Source organism: Camelus dromedarius, chromosome 7, assembly GCF_036321535.1.
Source record: "Camelus dromedarius isolate mCamDro1 chromosome 7, mCamDro1.pat, whole genome shotgun sequence".
Lineage (NCBI taxonomy): Eukaryota > Metazoa > Chordata > Mammalia > Artiodactyla > Camelidae > Camelus > Camelus dromedarius.
This window is the reverse complement of record NC_087442.1, coordinates 31,863,644-31,880,341: the sequence shown is the minus strand read 5'-3', so window position 1 is coordinate 31,880,341 and position 16,698 is coordinate 31,863,644. Positions and strand designations below refer to the sequence as shown.

General features: G+C 34.2%; 1 protein-coding gene and 1 long non-coding RNA gene across 2 annotated transcripts in view; one reads left to right on the top strand and one right to left on the bottom strand.

Annotated features, from left to right (window-relative positions):
- LOC135321672 (uncharacterized) overlaps window positions 1-16,698 on the top strand; it is a 228,093-nt gene that overhangs the window by 115,604 nt on the left and 95,791 nt on the right. Inside the window, exon 5 of the long non-coding RNA XR_010381609.1 lies at window positions 7,377-7,511. This is a non-coding gene — a long non-coding RNA (uncharacterized LOC135321672). The remainder of the gene's footprint in view (window positions 1-7,376; window positions 7,512-16,698) is intronic.
- Window positions 1-16,698, bottom strand: part of PPP1R3A (protein phosphatase 1 regulatory subunit 3A) — a 34,234-nt gene that overhangs the window by 5,403 nt on the left and 12,133 nt on the right. The gene's annotated exons all lie outside the window — the stretch shown is intronic.

Below are 16,698 nucleotides of genomic sequence, written 5' to 3'. Positions count from 1 at the left end.
AATTTAATCTTTGCAAGTGAGAACATTTTTCTCTTGGTTTAAATGATTTTAAAATGATTTAAAGTTTTATGAACTGACAGTCCATTTGTGGTCATTGGAATTGCTTTCTAACATTTCATTTATTAATTTTTTGTGTTTCATTTTACTCAAATTTCTTTCGGTAGGACTGATATAACATTAACTCTCTCTTTCCAGAAAAGGAGGGAAGAAAGCAAACTTACTAGAAACTGCAAGGCAGCTAAATTTATACTCAGTTTAAAGACTTCATGTGTGTATTGCCGAAGGCCAGTTTAATAACCAAGACTTCAGATTGCTCATAAGGAAGCATTTATTTTCTCTCTTTAAAATGGTTTTTGTTAGACTCCCTTTCCTGTTGTATTCTGCACACTGATTGAGAGCTGTAAATACCTTTTTCTTTCAAATGTAATCTGTTTGTAGGTGTATTTGTGGAATCATAAGAATTCAGATTTGTCATTGACACTCCACAAGAAAAATGTTAGTGAAAAGCCCACTTTGTGTATAATTATGGCACAAGTCAATCTATTTGAGATGATTGGCTCAAGAGCTACATTTTCTCATGCTAACTTTTCTCAGTGTGACTTTTCTTAGTGACATTTAGCAATAAAAGACATTTAGAGAGTTGACAATGGCTGATAAATTTATGTGACGGAGTCTAGTCTTCATTGCATGAGCAGTGTTGATCCATATCCCTAGAAGGCTAATCTTATTTTGACAAATCATAAGAAAATTACAAATTCTTCCATCTTGTAAGAAGTAATTCAGTTTGAATATATTTATGGTGCTTAATTTTAGCTTTACCAAAACTATTTGGTACCTTGCAGTAGGCCTAGAAATTAAAATAATGTTTCCCCATAAATATAAATTGATTAGAAAAAATTAGCATTTTCATAATAGGTACTGACTTAATCTATAAATCTATATTGTTTAATGAGGCCAATAACTATGCAAAGATTAAGTTTTGTGGAATCTAACTGCAAGCTGACACATTGTTTTCTTCTCCACACACGTAAAAATATGTGGGCTTAAAACTATATAAACCATTAAGCAGCATTTAATTATTCCTGTTTTATGTTTAGTCCCATAACAATGCTGAAAATCTCATTTGTAGAGGGATAATCATAACCACTTAAAGCCTTTTGTTTTTGCCTAACCAAAATGCTGTCAGTCATTTTTCTAATTCAATTCTCTAAACTGCTTTAATTTTTTTAAATGATGCATCATAGGAAAGGAACCTGCTTTTAACTCACTTTGGGGACAAATAATTAGGTACCAAACTGTATTATTATACTGGTGTCTTACAAAAGCATGCAAATACAGAAATATAAGGGGGAAATCTTAGCTTCAGGGATAAATACAAGAAAAGAGAAGCTGAAGTAGATGAAATTTAAATATTATATCAAATATCTATGAAAAAACTAATAGAAGATATGTAAGACTCCTACAAGGAGAAGAATAAAATAGTATCAGTAAATACTGAACACCTGGAAAAGCTGAGAATATACCATGTTCATAGATAGGAAGAAGGTACTATGAAGATATTGTCCCCAAATTTGATCTACAAATTCAGTTCAGTTCTAATAAAAATTCCAGAACAGGTTTTCAGAAGATTTGAAAATACGATTCTAAAGAGAAGAATGAAGGGCTAGAGACAACTGTAATATTTCTGAGAAATAGCAGGGTGGAGGAACCTGCTCTACTTGGTTTCAAGAATTCTTATGAAGATTTAGTTATTAAGACAGTTATCCTGGTACAGAGACAGGCAAGCACTGAGAACTTAGTAATAGATACACACACATCTAGAACTTTGGTATATGACAAATATAGCATGTTAGACAGCAGGGAAATAAGGGAATTTTTAGTAAATGGAGATAGGGAAAATGGCAACCCTTATTAGGAAGAGATGAAACTAGCACAACATATATTCAAAAATCAGTTCCAAATGGCTTACAGTCTTAAATGTCAAAAACCATGATATTCCTAGTAGAATATGTGAGTATCTTTCAGACCTCAGAGTAGAAAATGTTTTCTTAAATAAGAAAAAAAAAACAGTGACTGTAAAAATGGCTTTTCAGTTTAACTCAATTAAAATTTTTTAAACTTGTTCATTAAAAGACATGTTTATAACAGAAAAATATAAATTACAAACTGGGAGAAGATCCTTACATTACATAAAATCAACACAAATAAATACCAAGAATATATAAAAAATTTCCAGAAATCAGTATAAGAAAGTACAAACATTTCAATAGAATCAAGGGGGAGGTACAAGCATTTCACAGAAGAGAAAATAATATTGGCAAGAAGTACACGAAGAGATGGTCAGCATTGTTAGAAAATGGAGAAATGCAAATGAAGACCACAAGAAGATCCTATTTTATACCTATTTAATTGATAAAAATTGCTATCAACTGAATAGTAGATACCAAACTATGGCATATCACAAAAAGGGATATTGTATAGCACTCAAAATTAATAAACCACAGACACATGCAACAATATGGATAAAGCTTAACATTCAATGAACAGTCCTAGAACATTACATCAGAGGATGTTCTTTTTTTATTGAGCTAAAAGCTACTAAAATAAATATATGCATTAAAATAATTATAGATTGAATATAATAAAAAGTCATATATACAAGAAAACTTGATTTTCAAGATTATGGCTACATTAGGTAGGGTAAGCCAGAGGAAAGGAAATGCTTTTAAGTCAATTGTTTTGAATTGTAATTTTGCAGGTGTTTACTATATTATTTAGAATATCTAATTAGTTAAATTCTACTTTCAGATAATGTATTAAGACAAATGGATTGTTCTCTGGTCTAAATTACAGAAGACGTCTATAAATAAAATCCCACTCTGAAATTCAAGATACTTGTTTTATGACCAATTACATTTAAAGGGTATAATTAAAACAACTTTAGAAAAGTTGAGGAAAAAGACAAAGAACTTGATGGTTGATGATGATAGACCCAGAACTATATACAGTTGTGGTATAAATGAAAGATATTAGTGGATGTTTCTAATCTCCCCTTTATATCCCCTGAGTCATTTTTGAGCAGAGGAGTTTCTTATTTATCTGTATTTCCAGTGGCTAACACAGTGCCTGACATATAATAGTGGCTAATAAATGCTGCTGGGTAAATGCACAGCATCCTTTCTGCTCTTCCCTTCTCTCCATCTCCTGCCAACATTATTATGATGTTATTCTTCTTTTCATCATTAAAATTTAGTTTCATATAAGAGTCTAATAAATTAAAGCATGCATATTTTTGTGTGTCTTATAATGCTTAAAATATTACCTCTTCCAAAGTTCAAAGCAATGCTTTCAGTTATGGGTTCAAATAATTAAACAAAAATGTTAAAATCTTCTAACATAAGTTTAGAAATTAAAAAAACAAAAAGTATTTATTTTGTGGAGGAATAGTTCACTTCTGGTGCACTTTAAATCATGTAACATAGTCACTAGGATTATTTAATTGTAAGAGGGGTTATTCATTCTTCTAGTAGATATTCTGAACACCCACTATATGCTGTAAGTTCCCATAAACAGTAGGGAATCAAAGATGAGTAATCTATATCCTCTTACCTCAAGGAAGGTATAATGTAATGATGGAAATAGAGACATCAAAACAGACAATTATTATAATGTGATAGATATTATAATAAATAATGGGATACAATAGATACACTTTTAGAGAAAGAAAGAACAGAAATGAGGAGGGCACTATGTTGGGAGAATCAGGGAAGTTTTCACAAAGGAAGCAACATTCTAAACTAAGTTTTAGCAACAGTAGGAGTTTCTCAGAGAAGAATGGTAAGGTCATCCCAGGCAGAGGGAGTAATAAGTGGTCAAAGATTTAAAGGTAAGAAAGCACAAAAGGAAGAGACCCACTTAGGAACAATGAGGCGTTCGGAAGTTTTGGACTCTGTTTTGGGGAAAGAATGCCAAGGAATAAAACTGGGGTTAGTTTGAGCCAGGTTTAAACGGCTTAGCTTGCCAGGCAAAGTGGGTCTGAATTCTTCATGTGCTATTAAACCAATGCTTGGGTTGCGAGTGGGGAGTTAAATGGGAGGAGACACGATCAGGTTTACATTTAGGAACCATTCTCTGGAAGTACATTTAAGGATATCTCTTAGGAAAGCCTGGATGGGATGAGCCATGGTGAAGCAGAAAGACAAGTCATAAGGCTCCTGCAATATTTCAGGCACAAATGATGAGGATTAAAGGTGATGGCAATGAGGAAAGAGCCAAGGAATCAAATCTGAGTTACAACTTTTGATGTGGTATCAATTTGTCGATCAGTTCCCTGCACACAGACTTTAAAAATGTGTCCTCTCTGCCCAAACTTGGTTGCCTTCATGAGATTTAGAAATCTGGCATTGCCCTTTCCAAGACCTAAGCAAGGGAGAGTTAAGTCTGATGGTTACCTGGGCTCCCGCACTACAAGTTGGTGACGAATCGAATTAGCCTGCTGGCTGGTTTCTGATGTCTCTCAGGCTGGGCAGTCTGCTTCTCAGGTGCCCAAGGAGACACTGCTTTCAGCCTCCCTCTCTAATCTCTGATATATGTACCTACACTGTTTGCCAGCAAGCGCGAACCTATGCCTAGGTTCCTGGCCTTTATCCTGGTCAATTCACAGTGAAAAAAAGCAGAAAGACCTTGATTCAAATCTCAGTATTTCTTGTTATTTATCAATTACTAAGACACTTGCTAGCCATGTGACCTGACCTCCAATGAGATATTTAACCTCTTTCTTTCTCATTTTTCGCCAAAATATTACCTAGTCCTTACACAGGACAATTATTTAGCATAATTTTCAATATTTGAAAGTGTTTAATAAATATATTATTATTACCACTACAGTTGTTGTTGTTATTATTAGTGACGTGGTAAATACAACACTGATCATTTAGTTCAACACTACCATAGTATCCAATTCCCATGCTTCTCCTTTTACTTAGAATTACCTATATTTTTTAAAGTTTATTCCATTCCCTTATGTCTTTAATTCACAAGTTACTTTTAAGAGTAAAATTTGCCGCCCATGATAGCATACTTGCCTAGTCTTTTTAAATATGCCCTTATTATCAGAAGACCCATCTTCCAAAGAAAAATCATTAGATCTTTAATGAAAGTAACTTTTTATTTAAGTGTCCTCTCCAAATACAGTGTACATGGGAATGCTAATTCACACTTTCTGTCATTACCCAATTGATTTATTCAGTGTCAAAATTTAGGCACCATGTTAATATTCCTGCAGTTACTGGGTATGTGGCACTTGTGCTTCTGGAGCTATGGTTAATTTTCACACTGTCAAAATGTAATGGTTTTAGTATAAGTAATAATAACGTTTCCCCTGAGTTTCTGTAATGTTACTGTGCTAAAAATGCATATGTCTCTTAAAATATGAGTGAAACCTCTCAGAGACCTGTTTCACACAATCTAAGTCTGATATGATGGAACTAACCAAACAGTCAGGGTAAATGTCAGGATTAGGCTGTAGGCAGCTGAAGTGTAATTCTGTTCCAAGAGGAATCAAAAAGTTGGCATAAAAAAAGGATCATTTCCAAAGTGAGTCATGAATGTTACCTTGTGTCTCCTTAACACTCTGCTCGAAAATACTCACGACTGCCTATAGAGAATCAAACTTGGAATTCCTGAGCATCACCCTCACTCTCTGATAAACAGCTGAAAAGTAAATATTGAACTCCTCAAGAAGTAAGGGTCTGCCCTCTTTGTTCAAAGCTTGTGGTCTCATTTGATTTCCTCTACTTTCCTTCCATAAAGAAAGAAAGGAAGTTAAATGAATGGAGAGCTTTTAAGTTAGAAATAATAGGTACCTTATTTGAGATTTTATTAAGAGACACTTAAGAAGAATATATTAGTATTGGCATTGTTAAGTGGATACTTAGAGAAATACTGAAAAGGTTTTCCTGCAATAAATAATGACATATTGTGTACTATTAATTTTTATAATATTATGGTGATGTTTCTCTAAAATTGACTTTCTAATATTGACAATTTTAGCCACTTATACATTAGAGGAAGGAGGAAAGCAGAAACTTGTAATTAACAGGAAGTAAAGTTCAAAATACATGAACCAACTACTAAAATTTAATACCTATTCCTTTGTTGTTACAATACAGGTAGTCTTCTTTTGATCAGGAATAAAACAGAAGGGAAATGTTTGATCAAAAAAGAGACAATTAGAGAAATGTCTAATTGTGAACAGAAGTGTCTAAGAAAAAAGAATTAAAGGCATAATGCAAGAAGGAATTTAGGGTGAAAAGATGAATTAAATTCAGTTTCTTGATGATAATGCCAGAAAGGAAAACAAAATGAAGACAGTTCTGCATTAATAATAGGGATTGAAAGAAGCAAGAAATAATCTCAAAGAAAAAAAACATCAAAAAGTTTTAAATGGCTTTATACTTCCCTTAGATGCTGACTCTAGAGACTAACAACTAATACGGTAAGGAACACGGTTTTTGTGGGCATCACATTCCTTATCTTCAAAGTGAAAGCTCTGGATTAGATTAGGGATATCAAATACAACACCCTCATGCTGGCCTCCCTCTCCAGCACCCATGGCAAGCACTGATAACACATCAAGGGGATTCCCTTGCTGGGACCAGACTGAAGCCTTGTCACCCTTTGCTGCATAGTCAGGCCGCCACTACCCATCAACCCCTTTACTGATCCGACTGGAAACAGTTTGCCTTTCTCAGTTTTGAAGTTAAATAATGTGCCTTCTAGTTTTAGAGTTTCAGATTTATATGACTTATAGTATTCCATGAATATAGTGTTGAAATGTTTAATTTGGAAATTTTCTAAATTTGTTTTCAAAAAACATATATAAATGCTAAGTAGGATCAATAAAAAATGACTGTTATAACATTGCTATATGGTCAAAAATAAATTCTCAATTAAATCTTATGGTCAGAATTACAAATTTAATACCTACAGAAATCCTACCCACACAGTTTGTGAGCTAGTCTTACATTATTTATAAGGCAGATTGTACCATGATTTATTCCCACTTTGTTTTACTGAGTCCAGGTAAAACTTTTCAAATAGTGGAACATTACCAATGTCTACAACTGATTGGGATAAACAAATGTATTGGATAATATATATTATATAAACTAATTTATTACTTTAAAAACACAATCATAAACCACGGCAAACCACAAGCCCCTTGAGTAAACTCTAGTGAAGTGCTCGAGCATTCAGGTAACTAAGAACATTCCACCACATTAGTGACCAGATGGTTTTATTGAGTCACTTTCCTGTTTTCCGTAAAGCTGAACTGCTATGTTCCTAAAAATCTTCTGTTTCTTTTACGAAATTAGAACATTGCCTATTGCCTCAGTGCTGGATCTGGAAAACATACTGAAAACAATGGTGCTATGCTGTCCTGATGGAGGAAATTGCAACAGCAGAGAAAGAAGCAATGAAAAAACATACCCTGGTTGAAGAATTCTTTTGTAAGTCTCTTTTCAAAGTTTCTTTGTTTCCTCACCTTTGTCACTTGACAAGGATTGCTGTTTTCAATTCTGCTTTGTCACATCAAAGTGGGGGGTGCTATTTTTCCTTGTTCACTCCACCCCACAGGAATCAGGGAGAAAAAACTCTTTGGATTTAATTCTGTGATTGAGTCTGGGCATCATGTGCAATTTTGTATAGATGTGATCTCTTTAGAGTGTCTTCTAAACAAGTATTAAATTGTGAGGATCTAGTGCATAATTAAGTCGAATCTTGGAGGTTCACATGTAAACCAAAAAAAAAAAAAAAGGTAGGTTGCTTTGGGAGAGATGTAATTACAAGCAGAATCCATGAATTTTAAGTGGAAGAAGACTTATAGGTAAACTTGGCCCAAGGGACTTCTCTGCCACAACCTGCCAATTATATTCTATTGAGAAAGAAAAATAAATGTTTTTAAGTGATGGATACTGGAAAAACTAAAGAATGCATAGGAGAGATATCAGGAAAAAAATCTTAAATTTATTGGCCTAATGTTCTTATTTTACCTGGGTTCTTAATGGAAATTAATCGTTACCCACGGAGCATGTAGGTGACAAGAAAGTAATGATTGTCCAGCTGAGAGTCTTACACTTCAGAAATCTGGCATTCCCATTCTGCACAATTCCGCTGCAAAGTGATTCCTGTGAGCTTCATACTGCACCCATCATTCAAAAATTTTCAGAGCATTCTAAGGTCTATTTTTTCTAAGAATACTAAGTCTCCGGCATTATTTTACTCATAGCAATACTGATTTGTTTGTGGTTGTATAAAAAGTCATTATCACAGAGTCCTGACTATGAGCCAACTAATTGCAGTTAAAGAAATCCTGATGACACGTGTTTTCTCTGCGAAATCTGCATATAACTATCACCTAAGTCATTTGGTTTGTTAAATACTGAGCTTTGACATACAAGCACTACAGAATTTGTGTTACATATTGTTTTGAAACTGTTTTAAGAAAAGATAATTTAAAATGTAAACTGATATTTCCAGTATACGAGTGGAAGGGTTCTATTTGGAAGGCTTAGCAGCTGAAACGAAAACAAAGGGGCATGAGACTTTCAGATTTTGAAATCAGATCCTTCAGACATGACATCTTTCAAAAAGATCTGTTGCCCAACTGAGGGTGGCAGCCACTCACCTGAACATCTGTGACCTTTGTGTTTCCCCAAGATAGTAATGTTTACACATGGTTGGTTGTTTCTTTAAATGGGGAGCAAAGTGCCAAACTTCTCCAATATTTTCCCCAGCTTTTGTCCCATTCCTGTCTCTTGACAGAGAATTTCAAGCATGTATTAATACACTTCCCTTTATCTGGAGAGTAAGTCAGGTGAAATGATGTATAATTCAACACAAATACTGGTTAAAGCAGTTCTTCAGTATTTCATAGAGAAGATCATAGGTTTTATGTTTTGTTAAAAAAAATCACTGGATATCTTAACTATAACAATTAGGGCCAACAAAAGTCAAGGTGTGCCAAATCAAGTTAGAAATGGTAAAATACTCACTGCCTTCCTGTGACTGCTTTTAATTAAGTGTTAAATTTAAAAGTTACGTCATCTTTTTACATCCTGGGATCATTTATTTATTGCAATTCAGTTAATATATGTCTAGCATTTTCTCTATATTTAAAATTCTTTCATATTTCTAAATTTTTTATACTATCAGCTACTGCTTTTTAGTTTTAATAAATGTTTAGTTTAATAAATGATATGAAATCCATTGGAATTCATTTCTATTTTCAAGAAATTCAGTTTCACAAATATATTTTGAAATTAGCTCTTCTACTTATGCTAATCACAGCATAAATTGATATATCAGGGAACAGAGAAATTTGGTAAATTGAGTTGGATGGTTTGTGTTAAAATCCAAATAAGAACTCTATTATCAAACTGGATTTGTATTTAACTACATTTGAAAAGTTTCCTAGGCAGACTCAGGAAGTCTTCAAGCATTATTTCTAAATCTAATGCTTTTGTGAACTTACGTCACGCATTAAAATCATCTTAATGCACCTTTTTGTCAATTCTTCACAATAGTATTACAAAAGGAAGGGAAGAGAGGATACATTTAAAAAGCAAATGAAAAAGAACTCAATGGAAGCCCATTAGGCTACCTGTTGATGAGCCTGTAAGAGAGTCATTAATATGCAGATCATTGACATGAGAGGCCATAATGACTCCTCCAGGGACGCTCAGTCTATTGTGTCAGAGACTAGTTAGAGATTCATTAACGTGAAGACTCGTGACTTCTTAATATGCAAATTATTAATGCAAGGCACTGAGGCATACTCACAAATGTCCACGTTTTGTGTTACGGGGTGTGGGGGTTGCCAGCCCTTCACCCATACCTTTTGTGAATTAGTATTTTCTTTCTTGTGTCCTCTGTTGCATATTTCTTCGCAAAAGGTTCCATACTCGTGTGGAACCTACCACTTAGCATTCAAAGACCTCCTCCCCTTCAACCCACATTTCTTTGATTTAAGGCAGACTTATGTATACAAACCACTTGAACATTTTAACTAAATCAGTCCAAATTCAGCACAAAATCTGATTTGATATTTTTCTCCTGTGTCAAATTGGTTTTTGGCTAAAGGCAGAGCAATGTGAACAAAGCACTTGTTTTTAAAAAATTGACACTCTGAAACATGAATAGTGTAACCAGCAGTTGAATAATTTGCACTCAAGATGAGTAGGAAAGAAACGTGGAGTAGAAAAAAGAAAAAGAGAGCAGAGAAAGTCCATGAAATAGGACAAAAGAAAGGGAGGTCCAATTAAACTGAGTAAGAAGAGTAGGTTTTCATAGCAATGTAACGCATTAAATGAGGACGTGGATTTAAATCACTCAGTGTCTGGCATACAGCAAGCAATCAATAAGTATTAGCTGTTATTATTATTACATTGGCATTTCGCACTTTGCAAAAAGATGTAGTTAATATCCACATTCCCTGTTGAAACAATAAGAAAAATGTTATGGAATGAAAGTTGTTGAGTCCTTGAATTAACATACTCTGAAGAAAGGGATCCAACTTATATTCCTTATTCCTGCAGCAGAATTAGCTGCAGAATTCATGGGAATTTATTCAAGTATCTTCTAAAGCTTATCATGTATGGAAAATACCATGTATGGAAAATATATTATAATTTTTCATCTGGGGCTTTCATTTTCTTGCCATTTTATTCTAGCCTCATCTAGAATACAGTACAGTCTTTTACTACTAATTCTCTACTAAATTTCAGGAGAAACAGACCCTTATTTCTAAACTTAAAAACCCTGAACTCTGCAGTGCACGTACAGAAATCTGTATATGTTTAACAAAAACTATTTGCATCCTCGTGTAAAATCAGTAATACAATTCTTTAAGTTAACAGCTTTATTGAGGTATTATTTACATACCACAAAATCCACCCATTTTAAGTGTTCAACTGAATGATTTTTAGTATATTTACAGAGTTGTGCAATCATCACCAAAATCTAATTTTAGAACATTTCTAGCACCCCCAAAGAAATCTTGTGCCCATCAGAGTCACTCTTCACTCTCACCCACTTCCTAGGCAAACACTAATCTTTATGTCTCAGTATATTTGTCTATTCTGTTTTTTACATTTCATATAAAGAGAATCATGAAAAATGTGTTCTTTTGTGGCTGGCTTCTTTCATGGAGCAAAATGTTTTTGAGGCTCATCAGTGTTGTAGGCTGTATCAGGTGTTCTTTTTATTATTGAATAGTATCCCGTTATAGAGACACACCCCACTTTGTTTACCTGTTCACCAGTTTGATGGGCATTTGAGTTGTTTCTACCTTCGGCTTTTGTAGACAGTGCTTCTATGAACATTTACCTATAAGTGTTTGCATGGACATATGTTTTCACTTGCCCTGGGGAGATACCTAAAAGTGAAATTGCTGGGTTTATGGTAATTCTATAATTTCAGTTTCTCCACATACTCACTGACACTTTTTATTGTCTATCTTTTTTATCGTAATCATTATAGTGGGTGTGAAATGATATTTCATTGTGGTTTTGATTTGCATTTTCATAGTAACTAACGACATTGAGTAATTTTGATGTGCTTATTTGTCATTAGTATATCTTCTTTGGAGAAATGCTTAACAAATCTTTGGCTCATGTTAACATTGGTTTGTCTTTTTATTATTAAGTTGTAAGAGTTCTTCTGGACATTTTACTTATTAGATACATGATTTGTAAATGTTTTCTCCCGTTCTGTAGGTTGTTTTTTCATGGTCTTGATTGCGTTCTTTTAAGTGTAAAAGTGCTTAATTTGGATGATGTCCAAGTAACAGAATTTTCAAATTAGCTTTAAGGTCTTTGCTACCTTGCAAAGATCCTAGAATCTACTTGATTAAAACTCTTTAAGTGGGAAGCAATATTATTTTTAACATAAATAATCTTTATTAATATAATTATCACATGGAATTACTTGCATTTCACATTCTTGCTCATGTTAATTTCAATACTAAATGCTAGAAAACATCCGCCAGTTATTGGTCCTAGCCAAGTTCTAGACTGGAGTAGATTATAAGCAGATTCAGAGGTGATGTAAATGAACCTATAGATTCAAGAAAAGAAGTCTGACTGAATTAAGAAGCTTAAAGTACACATACCATCTTATTCCTCTGGAAGCTTCCACTAGAAAAGGTGGAGTATTCAGGAGAAGCTCATTAGTGCCAAGGTGGCTCTCCCAGTTGAAGGCTTTTGGTTTCCTGATTAAATACAGCAAGATTCATTACCAGGAAATTCTAAGAAGATGAAGTGTGAAGGGCTCATTAAGACAGAGCACAGTTAGCTATTAATAGAAGAGCAATACGGTGCTTGGGAAGGACAAGTTGAGAACCAGACATGAACTGAAAGACGAGGAACAGGTGACTAAAGAAGGTGGGCCACAGGCTGGGATTGCTGAAGGAGTCAGGTGCGAAAGTTGAATCCTGCAGGGATGCAGTTATGTTGCCAGAGATGAGGCTGTCTGCCACACTTTTAACTAGGCAGCACAAGACTTTACAGTCAACATTCTAAAGAACACCACTATAAAGTATTTTAAAAGGATTCAGTCCTTCTATTGGACATCATGCTATCAGAATAATGTTGGACAAAATTCAATGTGTATTCATTCCACAAATCGTCAGTCTGTGCTAGGCATCATGCTAGAAGTTAAACCACTAGCACAATCTGAGATTGAACCAACTCTGCCTTCATAGAGTTTATAGCCTAAAAAGGGATAAATGAAAGCTGGCATTTTAAAATCACAATTGTACCATTCATGCCTAAGGAAACACAGAGTCCTAGAGAAGAAAATACAGTTGACCCTTGAACAACACACGTTTGAACTGCATATGCAAACTTTTGTCAACATGGGTACAAAGAATCAAGCATACAGAAGACCAGTTGCAAGTTATACTCAGATTTTCAAATACACAGAGGGTCAGCATCGTTAACCTCCCCATTGTTCAAGGATCAACTGTAGTAAGATCCATAGCTCAAACTCAGGGAAGGCAATAGCAACTGTGTATATACATGGGCTTTTCAGACTGGAAAAAGATCAGATCCTCCTATAATATGACTACAGATCATATTTAAAATTGGATTTTTCTGAATTGCAAAATATATACTTTTCAAAAAGAAAGGTAAATACTTTCTGAAAGTTTCCTTCATTCTAAATGGAAATTAACTCTACCATGCTATTTAATGTGTCTTTTTCCCCTTCCCCAAGGCATCACAAATGATGGGGCAAAGTTTCTTTAATAAATGTATTATTTATAAAGCGTACCTTTTGCATCATAATTTCCACAGTCCTTAATGTTATTATTAATGCTTAAAAATCCGTCATGCCATATTTGCAAAAATATTATTTTATTTGCTAATTTTTTCTTTGGTTAACGGTATTAATCTTTTGGTGCATATTGAGACTAAATGATTTCAATTTGGTTTTTTTTTTTAAATTATAACTCAGAACACCTGTGTTTAGTCTTTTGTTTATATCATTCTCAACACTGGCACATATCAGAATCACCTAGGGAGCTTATTAAAAATGTGAATGCCTGCGACCTGCCCCAGACCAATGAAATTAGGGTCTTATACTAGGATCTGGGTATGAGTGCCTTATTTTTCCCCTTCCTATGTACAGCCATGTTTAAGAAATAATGGTTTATACTACTATTCTACACTGGTTTTTACTGTATCAAAGTATTGTCAGTGTGAAAATAAATCCTTCAGTAAAAAATTCTACTACTAAGATTTTTCTGTGGAGTAGGAAGAGAGGATATACATAATCAAACAGGTTAGCATTAAAGTAAGTTTTGTAGGTATTATACGTCTGCCACTTTTAGGTCTACAAAGCAATTAATTTTTATTCATCATGGGAATTGCCAACCCATACATCAGTGAATTTAAATAATTTTTTTTAAGTGAAAGGAAATCTAGATGCTGTTGAGAGTAAGAGACAATCTTTTCTACCTTAACAACTGTATTGCTCATTATGAAACTGATCATGCTTCTGAAGATTGAGACCTGGGCTAGTAAAATGTTTTCCAGTTGTACTATGTGGCAAATTGCCCAAATAGTTATTGTGTATTGTCATAAAGTATATTGCCAAGGACACTAGTTGTTTAAATCTCCTGAAAGAGAAAGAAATGGAATTTCTTCTTTGATTAGATCAACTATAACACAACTCCACCTTCACTAAGACAAAACTGCAGTGGAAAAGATGGACCTAAAAGAGTTTGGTGTCAAGGATAAACCCTGCACTCCCCCTTTCTCTCAGAGACCTTGTGGGTAGGGACTGACTGGTCCTGTGGAAAATAAGCCCAGGGGTTTATAGGAGACCTAAGAAGCATGAGAATCTAATGCAAACAGAAGGGGAGGTCCTTCAGTTGAATTTGCTTAGGATATTTGCACTGGCTGCTTTGCTGAGCATGAAATTCTCTTTGCCTAGATTTCCTCATGACTGACTCTCTTCAAGTCTGATCAATTGTCACCTTCTCAGTGAAGTACAGTCGTTACTCCTATTCTTCTTATGCTGTTCTGCTTTTTATATTCTCATTTGTGTTTGTTATAGTCTAACATAACTTGCTTATTCTTTATGTTTACTTATTTATTAGCTTTCCCTCCATTAAAATGTAAGCTACATAAGGAAGGGATTGTCCTTTTTTCACTGATGTATCCCTAGTGCTTAGAATAATACCTGGCACATAGTATGTGTTCAATAAATATTTGTTGAATGTATGAAGATCCTATGTCCAATTCTTCTAGCCACTGATTTTTTTTTACTCTCTATAAATGCATAAGCTGAAAAGCATAGTAAGAGATTTGCTACTGATGATATTTGATGATTTTTTTCTTTCATGTGAACTGAGAGCCATACTGTCTCAATCTTGAGGTCATCAATATATAGAAAAAGCATACTAGTGTAATTTCTATGTATCCATCCAAGAGGAGAGATTGAGAGGCCCGGCCTAACCTTTTTCACTAAATTCAAACATAAACCTTAGATTTTGAAGGAAGAATTTGGATCAAAAACAATTATAAAAATGAGTTTACCCTAAGCATCATCAGAGTAGTAAAATAAATCTCCCATGAAATAGTATAGAAAGATCTAAAAATTAGTGCCATAACACACACCTGTTTACATTAAAGATGACCTATAGCAGAATTCAATAATTAATATTGATAATGTGAAAAAGATCAAACCTATGTTTTAAACATTCCAACATACAGAGATAGTAAGTAAAAATGGTTAGGACCATAGAAAATCAATATCCCTTCTTACTGACACTGACCTAGTTCATACATTGCTCTTCGCTCTGATTTATTCTGTATATACTTTCTGGATTAATATAACTAAAATAGTCCTTTGACCCTGAGCACAGGGACTAAAGTTCAAAATCCTTGGTCTAGCAAGACTGTGCAATTCTTTTTCAACCTTGTTTTTCAATTTTGATGCCCACAATTCTTTCTATTCCAGGCAGTATGACTGACTAACAAAACCTCTGACTTATCTTTTTTGCTGCCATGTCCAGAAGTATTTTTTAACTCTGTGTAAACAGTCTCCTGATGCTTCTTCACCTACCCAAGTTTTACCATTTCAACGTCAAGTTCAATCCTTTGTAATGCTGTCCCTAATCAGGGCAACCTGCAGTACAGTCCTTTCCCTAATGCCTGCTGCTCTGTATCTCCAATGTTCTCCTCTGAGTATGTGTCATTCCATTTGGCACATACTGTGTTGATAGCTAACTTCTCTGCATATAAATATTATTCCTTAACCAAAATAATGCTTAAAGATAGAAGCTACCTAGAAGAGTTCAACATAAAATAAGAACTCCATAATTTCTTTTTCTTTTTTTTTAAATGTAACTTACTTTTTTTATGGAGGTATTGGGGATGGAGCCCAGGACCTTGCCTATGGTAAGCACATGCTCTACTACTGAGCTATACCCCCACCCCAAGAACTCCATAATTTCTTGGTGATTAACTGACTTATTGAGGCCCTGTGGTTCAGAGCCTTAGGGAGTTAAGAGACTTAAAGACACAAACTCAGCTTCTCCTCTTATGTATTTCCTGGACTTAACAAAATAAATTTCTTTTGCCTAAATTTCTTCTTACATGAAATGGGACTAGCTTTGTTGACTGCAGTGCATAAAAGGGATCTAATGGGAGACAATTTGTATCACTTAAGAAATAATAATAGAGAGAGATATCAAACATGCATTCCTTAAGTTTATATAATTGGAAAATTTTAAATAAAAGAACAAGCTCACTTATTAAAGTAGTAAAATATCATGAATTAAAGCTGTTGATGGGCTACAGTCCATGCATGAAATTAGAGTCCCACCTGATTTGTAGACAGATTCTGACAAATGTTACAGATTCTCAGATACAAAATTAACAGAATGGAAGCAGACTGATCCAGAATTACCATAAGTGGTCAAGGAATTCCCCAGGAATTGAATAATAACACAGAAAAAATGACTCATAATCACACCAACATACTTTTAAGGGTTTTCAAAAAAAATAATTTCCTCAGAGATTACAACTAGTTACAGACAAGTTTATTCTGTTGTGCTAAAAAGACTACTCCTCCAGAGTGCTTGGTCAATAACTAAGCTTTCCCCAGAAATTGTTTAATTCAGTCTCACAA